We start from the raw sequence: 9,012 nt of genomic DNA, 5'->3' as shown, positions 1-9,012 counted from the left end.
TCAAGGCATACTATTCAGTGAAATCCGATAAACAAATTTTGGATTCTGTTCGATGGGCTAGTGCCCTGGTTGGACTGACAGTCTGTCCGTCTATCTTACCGTAATAGTGAAAAATAAAAAGATGTCGTACCACATGCCTAAATATTTCTATCATGTTAGTAACACCTTCTATAATACCAACAAACAACAACCTAAAATTCCATCGACGTAGAGTTGAGGACATGGAGAACTGAACTCTATGTATCCAACTAATGATAACCATGGATCCGAAGTATTAATACATCAATACCGTGTGATAACCTAATGCATCTACGAAATACTCATATAGGAAACTAGACTACGACAACCCTTTGTTATCTAATGCAGGTCACGAATGTAAATATAGTGTAGAAGCTAACCGATGGAGCTATTGGAAAAGAATTTGAAAGCTGGATGACAATTTCAGAAAACGGCTAGTCTCTAGACAAATATCAATTGGCCTCTGTTAGTTTTATCTAACTCTAACTCCATGCTATCTTGGAGGTAGTCTGTTCGTGTACAGTATACCATACAATTGCGATACGTTGACCAACAGAAAAACGACCGGCTCACAGTATTGTTCTTGACAACTCTTCTAAGTTAGGTATATGTCTCATCTTGTCACCTACGTACTTTGCTTGTAGTGAAATCCACTGAAATATTAGATTATCTAGTACGATTGGAAAACTTTCAATTTTACCTAATTATTTTGTAATTACAAATATGTTCACGAATCATGGATTAACATTTGAACGGAAGACTACAAACCAATATTACTGTTCAACTACTAACACGTGTCAATGGGAACGATCGTCATACATTCTTACAAATAATTTGAAATGTGGTTTCTGGTTGAATAATGATACTCCGGTTACAACTAGTACAGTTCGAACATGGTGACAGATTCAAAACTAAGCTTTCGTTCAAGACTTAAATTTAACACTACACTGCATGCATATAATATTGACACTAATTAACAGATCTTTTTAGTGGTCTGAGCTTTAAATAGCTATGATTTCTAAATTACTCTATGGAGATACACTGCTAAATGAAATTTCTGGCAAGATTTGAAAACTTTCCATTTTTCCGGATTATCAGTAACTATACTAATGATCACAAATCATGAATTAACACTTCGATGGAAGACTAAATATCGATATCACAGTCCAAATATGAGCAAATGTGTCAAACTATTTGTACATTGTTACACTATATATAAGAAAAAAAACTGTCTAAATGATCATTATGTTCTTTCAACAGGTTGTGAATACTACGATTTCCCATGTTCAAATGGTTGGTGTATTACATTAGATTGGATGTGTGATGGTGACAATGACTGTGGAGATTATTCAGACGAGATGTATTGTTCACCTGGTTCGTTTATTACTCATTTCTACGCCTCTAACTGCATGGTAGATTTTTTGCCAATGGCCAAATTTTCTCAAACACTACAGATTTTACAACATTGACAGTACAGAATTCAGATAAATATTTTTACAGATGTTATTTGACCGACAAATATTAGCCATTTGTGGCTGTGGCAACCCCCGCCGCTAACAACATACATACATACATACATACATACATACATGCATACATGCATACATACATACATACATACATACATACATACATACAGGTAAACATATTTAAATTGTATATTTGAACATATCTTGTGTAACTCTTTTGTGTATGAGTATTCCGATTTCCAATATGCTCTCCATGTCACCGTCTTACCATTTTTGTGACATAAATGTAATCTAAACAACACAATTGAAAGTAAAAGTTGTCTTTCTTGAGATAATATGTGTAAGGCTGATATTCAAACACTAGATTGTAAACAATATTGAGAGTATATTTATACTAACTAGTGTGTTTTCTTTCATTCCATGCCTCTATCAGACTATTATGGTAAGTGTCACTTTGCATATGAAATGTATGTTTCAAGGCATACTATCCAGTGAAATCCGATAAACAAATTTTGGATTCTGTTCGATGGGCTAGTGCCCTGGTTGGACTGACAGTCTGTCCGTCTATCTCACCGTAATAGTGAAAAATAAAAAGATATCGTACCACATGCCTAAATATTTCTATCATGTTAGTAACACCTTCTATAATACCAACAAACGACAACCTAAAATTCCATCGACGTAGAGTTGAGGACATGGAGAAATGAACTGTATGTATTTCGCACAAAACTAAGTTGGCCTGGCAAAAAATGAGTCATGATCCAACTAATGATAACAATGGATCCGAAGTATTAATACATCAATACCATGTGATAACCTAATACATACATACATACATACATACATACATACATACATACACACACACACACATACACACACACACACACATACATACATACATACATACATACATACATACATACATACATACATACATACATACATACATACATACATACATACATACATACATACATACATACATACATACAGGTAAACATATTTAAATTATATATTTGAACATATCTTGTGTAACTCTTTTGTGTATGAGTATTCCGATTTCCAATATGCTCTCCATGTCACCGTCTTACCATTTTTGTGACATAAATGTAATCTAAACAACAGAATTGAAAGTAAAAGTTGTCTTTCTTGTGATAATATGTGTAAGGCTGATATTCAAACACTAGATTGTAAATAATTTTGAGAGTATATTTATACTAACTAGTGTGTTTTCTTTTATTCCATGCCTCTATCAGACTATTATGGTAAGTGTTATTGTGGGTGAGATACGTCACTTTGCATATAAAATGTATGTTTCAAGGCATACTATTCAGTGAAATCCGATAAACAAATTTTGGATTCTGTTCGATGGGCTAGTGCCCTGGTTGGACTGACAGTCTGTCCGTCTATCTTACCGTAATAGTGAAAAATAAAAAGATATCGTACCACATGCCTAAATATTTCTATCATGTTAGTAACACCTTCTATAATACCAACAAACAACAACCTAAAATTCCATCGACGTAGAGTTGAGGACATGGAGAACTGAACTCTATGTATCCAACTAATGATAACCATGGATCCGAAGTATTAATACATCAATACCGTGTGATAACCTAATGCATCTACGAAATACTCATATAGGAAACTAGACTACGACAACCCTTTGTTATCTAATGCAGGTCACGAATGTAAATATAGTGTAGAAGCTAACCGATGGAGCTATTGGAAAAGAATTTGAAAGCTGGATGACAATTTCAGAAAACGGCTAGTCTCTAGACAAATATCAATTGGCCTCTGTTAGTTTTATCTAACTCTAACTCCATGCTATCTTGGAGGTAGTCTGTTCGTGTACAGTATACCATACAATTGCGATACGTTGACCAACAGAAAAACGACCGGCTCACAGTATTGTTCTTGACAACTCTTCTAAGTTAGGTATATGTCTCATCTTGTCACCTACGTACTTTGCTTGTAGTGAAATCCACTGAAATATTAGATTATCTAGTACGATTTGAAAACTTTCAATTTTACCTAATTATTTTGTAATTACAAATATGTTCACGAATCATGGATTAACATTTGAACGGAAGACTACAAACCAATATTACTGTTCAACTACTAACACGTGTCAATGGGAACGATCGTCATACATTCTTACAAATAATTTGAAATGTGGTTTCTGGTTGAATAATGATACTCCGGTTACAACTAGTACAGTTCGAACATGGTGACAGATTCAAAACTAAGCTTTCGTTCAAGACTTAAATTTAACACTACACTGCATGCATATAATATTGACACTAATTAACAGATCTTTTTAGTGGTCTGAGCTTTAAATAGCTATGATTTCTAAATTACTCTATGGAGATACACTGCTAAATGAAATTTCTGGCAAGATTTGAAAACTTTCCATTTTTCCGGATTATCAGTAACTATACTAATGATCACAAATCATGAATTAACACTTCGATGGAAGACTAAATATCGATATCACAGTCCAAATATGAGCAAATGTGTCAAACTATTTGTACATTGTTACACTATATATAAGAAAAAAAACTGTCTAAATGATCATTATGTTCTTTCAACAGGTTGTGAATTCTACGATTTCCCATGTTCAAATGGTGGGTGTATTACATTAGATTGGATGTGTGATGGTGACAATGACTGTGGAGATTATTCAGACGAGATGTATTGTTCACCTGGTTCGTTTATTACTCATTTCTACGCCTCTAACTGCATGGTAGATTTTTTGCCAATGGCCAAATTTTCTCAAACACTACAGATTTTACAACATTGACAGTACAGAATTCAGATAAATATTTTTACAGATGTTATTTGACCGACAAATATTAGCCATTTGTGGCTGTGGCAACCCCCGCCGCTAACAACATACATACATACATACATACATACATACATACATACATACATACATACATGCATGCATACATGCATACATACATACATACATACATACATACATACATACATACATACATACATACAGGTAAACATATTTAAATTGTATATTTGAACATATCTTGTGTAACTCTTTTGTGTATGAGTATTCCGATTTCCAATATGCTCTCCATGTCACCGTCTTACCATTTTTGTGACATAAATGTAATCTAAACAACACAATTGAAAGTAAAAGTTGTCTTTCTTGAGATAATATGTGTAAGGCTGATATTCAAACACTAGATTGTAAACAATATTGAGAGTATATTTATACTAACTAGTGTGTTTTCTTTCATTCCATGCCTCTATCAGACTATTATGGTAAGTGTCACTTTGCATATGAAATGTATGTTTCAAGGCATACTATTCAGTGAAATCCGATAAACAAATTTTGGATTCTGTTCGATGGGCTAGTGCCCTGGTTGGACTGACAGTCTGTCCGTCTATCTCACCGTAATAGTGAAAAATAAAAAGATATCGTACCACATGCCTAAATATTTCTATCATGTTAGTAACACCTTCTATAATACCAACAAACGACAACCTAAAATTCCATCGACGTAGAGTTGAGGACATGGAGAAATGAACTGTATGTATTTCGCACAAAACTAAGTTGGCCTGGCAAAAAATGAGTCATGATCCAACTAATGATAACAATGGATCCGAAGTATTAATACATCAATACCATGTGATAACCTAATACATACATACATACATACATACATACATACATACATACACACACACACACACATACACACACACATACATACATGCATACATACATACATACATACATACATACATACATACATACATACATACATACATACATACATACAGGTAAACATATTTAAATTATATATTTGAACATATCTTGTGTAACTCTTTTGTGTATGAGTATTCCGATTTCCAATATGCTCTCCATGTCACCGTCTTACCATTTTTGTGACATAAATGTAATCTAAACAACAGAATTGAAAGTAAAAGTTGTCTTTCTTGTGATAATATGTGTAAGGCTGATATTCAAACACTAGATTGTAAATAATTTTGAGAGTATATTTATACTAACTAGTGTGTTTTCTTTCATTCCATGCCTCTATCAGACTATTATGGTAAGTGTCACTTTGCATATGAAATGTATGTTTCAAGGCATACTATTCAGTGAAATCCGATAAACAAATTTTGGATTCTGTTCGATGGGCTAGTGCCCTGGTTGGACTGACAGTCTGTCCGTCTATCTCACCGTAATAGTGAAAAATAAAAAGATATCGTACCACATGCCTAAATATTTCTATCATGTTAGTAACACCTTCTATAATACCAACAAACGACAACCTAAAATTCCATCGACGTAGAGTTGAGGACATGGAGAAATGAACTGTATGTATTTCGCACAAAACTAAGTTGGCCTGGCAAAAAATGAGTCATGATCCAACTAATGATAACAGTGGATCCGAAGTATTAATACATCAATACCATGTGATAACCTAATACATACATACATACATACATACATACATACATACATACATACATACATACACACACACACACACATACACACACACACATACATACATACATACATACATACATACATACATACATACATACATACATACATACATACATACATACATACAGGTAAACATATTTAAATTATATATTTGAACATATCTTGTGTAACTCTTTTGTGTATGAGTATTCCGATTTCCAATATGCTCTCCATGTCACCGTCTTACCATTTTTGTGACATAAATGTAATCTAAACAACAGAATTGAAAGTAAAAGTTGTCTTTCTTGTGATAATATGTGTAAGGCTGATATTCAAACACTAGATTGTAAATAATTTTGAGAGTATATTTATACTAACTAGTGTGTTTTCTTTCATTCCATGCCTCTATCAGACTATTATGGTAAGTGTTATTGTGGGTGAGATACGTCACTTTGCATATGAAATGTATGTTTCAAGGCATACTATTCAGTGAAATCCGATAAACAAATTTTGGATTCTGTTCGATGGGCTAGTGCCCTGGTTGGACTGACAGTCTGTCCGTCTATCTTACCGTAATAGTGAAAAATAAAAAGATATCGTACCACATGCCTAAATATTTCTATCATGTTAGTAACACCTTCTATAATACCAACAAACAACAACCTAAAATTCCATCGACGTAGAGTTGAGGACATGGAGAACTGAACTCTATGTATCCAACTAATGATAACCATGGATCCGAAGTATTAATACATCAATACCATGTGATAACCTAATGCATCTACGAAACACTCATATAGGAAACTAGACTACGACAACCCTTTGTTATCTAATGCAGGTCACGAATGTAAATATAGTGTAGAAGCTAACCGATGGAGCTATTGGAAAAGAATTTGAAAGCTGGATGACAATTTCAGAAAACGGCTAGTCTCTAGACAAATATCAATTGGCCTCTGTTAGTTTTATCTAACTCTAACTCCATGCTATCTTGGAGGTAGTCTGTTCGTGTACAGTATACCATACAATTGCGATACGTTGACCAACAGAAAAACGACCGGCTCACAGTATTGTTCTTGACAACTCTTCTAAGTTAGGTATATGTCTCATCTTGTCACCTACGTACTTTGCTTGTAGTGAAATCCACTGGAATATTAGATTATCTAGTACGATTTGAAAACTTTCAATTTTACCTAATTATTTTGTAATTACAAATATGTTCACGAATCATGGATTAACATTTGAACGGAAGACTACAAACCAATATTACTGTTCAACTACTAACACGTATCAATGGGAACGATCGTCATACATTCTTACAAATAATTTGAAACGAGAAAGCACGTTATAAAGGGTTATATTGTTCTTATCAACAGATTGTGGATATGATACCTTCACTTGTTGGGACGGTGAATGTATTCCCTCATCTTATGAGTGTGATTATTTGTATGACTGCTCTGATTACTCAGACGAGATGTATTGTGGTTAGTTTATCATTTCCTTCTTCGACACTACCTGCATTAACGAATAATTCTTGACGTCTGGATTTTCTCAGACACCACATTTTTTACAGCACGGGCAATGTTGTACATACGAATCTGCATGACAAATATTAGCAGTCAACAAACACACAAAAGGACCCACACACACAATAAATAAATAAACACATACATACATACATACATACATACATACATACACACATACATACACACATACATACATACATACATACATACATACATACATACATACATACATACATACAGGTAAACATATTTAAATCGTATATTTGAACATATCTTGTGTAACTCTTTTGTGTATGAGTATTCCGATTTCCAATATGCTCTCCATGTCACCGTCTTACCATTTTTGTGACATAAATATAATCTAAGCAACACAATTGAAAGTAAAAGTTGTCTTTCTTGTGATAATATGTGTAAGGCTGATATTCAAACACTAGATTGTAAACAATATTGAGAGTATATTTATACTAACTAGTGTGTTTTCTTTCATTCCATGCCTCTATCAGACTATTATGGTAAGTGTTATTGTGGGTGAGATACGTCACTTTGCATTTGAAATGTATATTACAAGGCATACTATTCAGTGAAATCCCATAAACAAGTTTTGGATTCTGTTCGATGGGCTAGTGCCCTGGTTGGACTGACAGTCCTGCCGTCTATCTCACCGTAATAGTGAAAAATAAAAAGATATCTTTTAACTACTACAATAATAATTATTATTACAATGGTGAGTATTATACAAGTATGTTATATATATATATATATATATATATATATATATATATATATATATATATATATATGTGTGTGTGTGTTATATTATACATATATATATATATTATTATTATTATTATTATTATTATTATTATTATTATTAATATACCTTTGGCAAACACTGTTAATTATGTTAAAATGTCTACAAGTAAGACTTTGAAAGTATTGCTTTGTACTTACCAAAACGACAGTATAGTATTACTTTGAGTATATGTGGATGGAACACTACACGTGTATGTATCTAGTGAAAAGTCACTCTATACACAACTACACTGATACTGTACTTGCAGTGATTTGTTAAGCCATATGTTGACAATTATGTGCACGGTGTATTCTAGAATCTTGCAGTTTTAGAGGAATGTTCCCATATAGGTTGAATCGTTTGTGCATCCTAAAGTAGTCTCGAAGGCAAATTCTCATATCAGATACAGCATTCTCATACTGCAAGGCAACTATCAAGTTAAGAATCAATGCTATATATCGCTGCCTTTAGTGGCACCATGTTTGTCTATCAAGATGTTAAATTTCTCGTTCGCCACCTTTTTAAGTGGATATTCTAACACACTACTTTCAAGGTTTTGATAATAGAATATATTGGCTCTGTTGTGAAAGACATTCTGTTAATTTTTGATTATAACAATGCCACCGAAAGTAGCAGGACGGTGTGTCTTTGAGTGTACGAATTTAATAGCTGTGTATCAACCCGTGACCAAGCTTCATGTACGTACCTTGCCAAAGTCTGCTCCATTGATCTAGAAATTTC

The sequence above is a fragment of the Glandiceps talaboti genome, chromosome 7 (genome assembly GCF_964340395.1).
Source record: "Glandiceps talaboti chromosome 7, keGlaTala1.1, whole genome shotgun sequence".
Lineage (NCBI taxonomy): Eukaryota > Metazoa > Hemichordata > Enteropneusta > Spengelidae > Glandiceps > Glandiceps talaboti.
Note: the sequence above shows the minus strand (reverse complement) of the source record.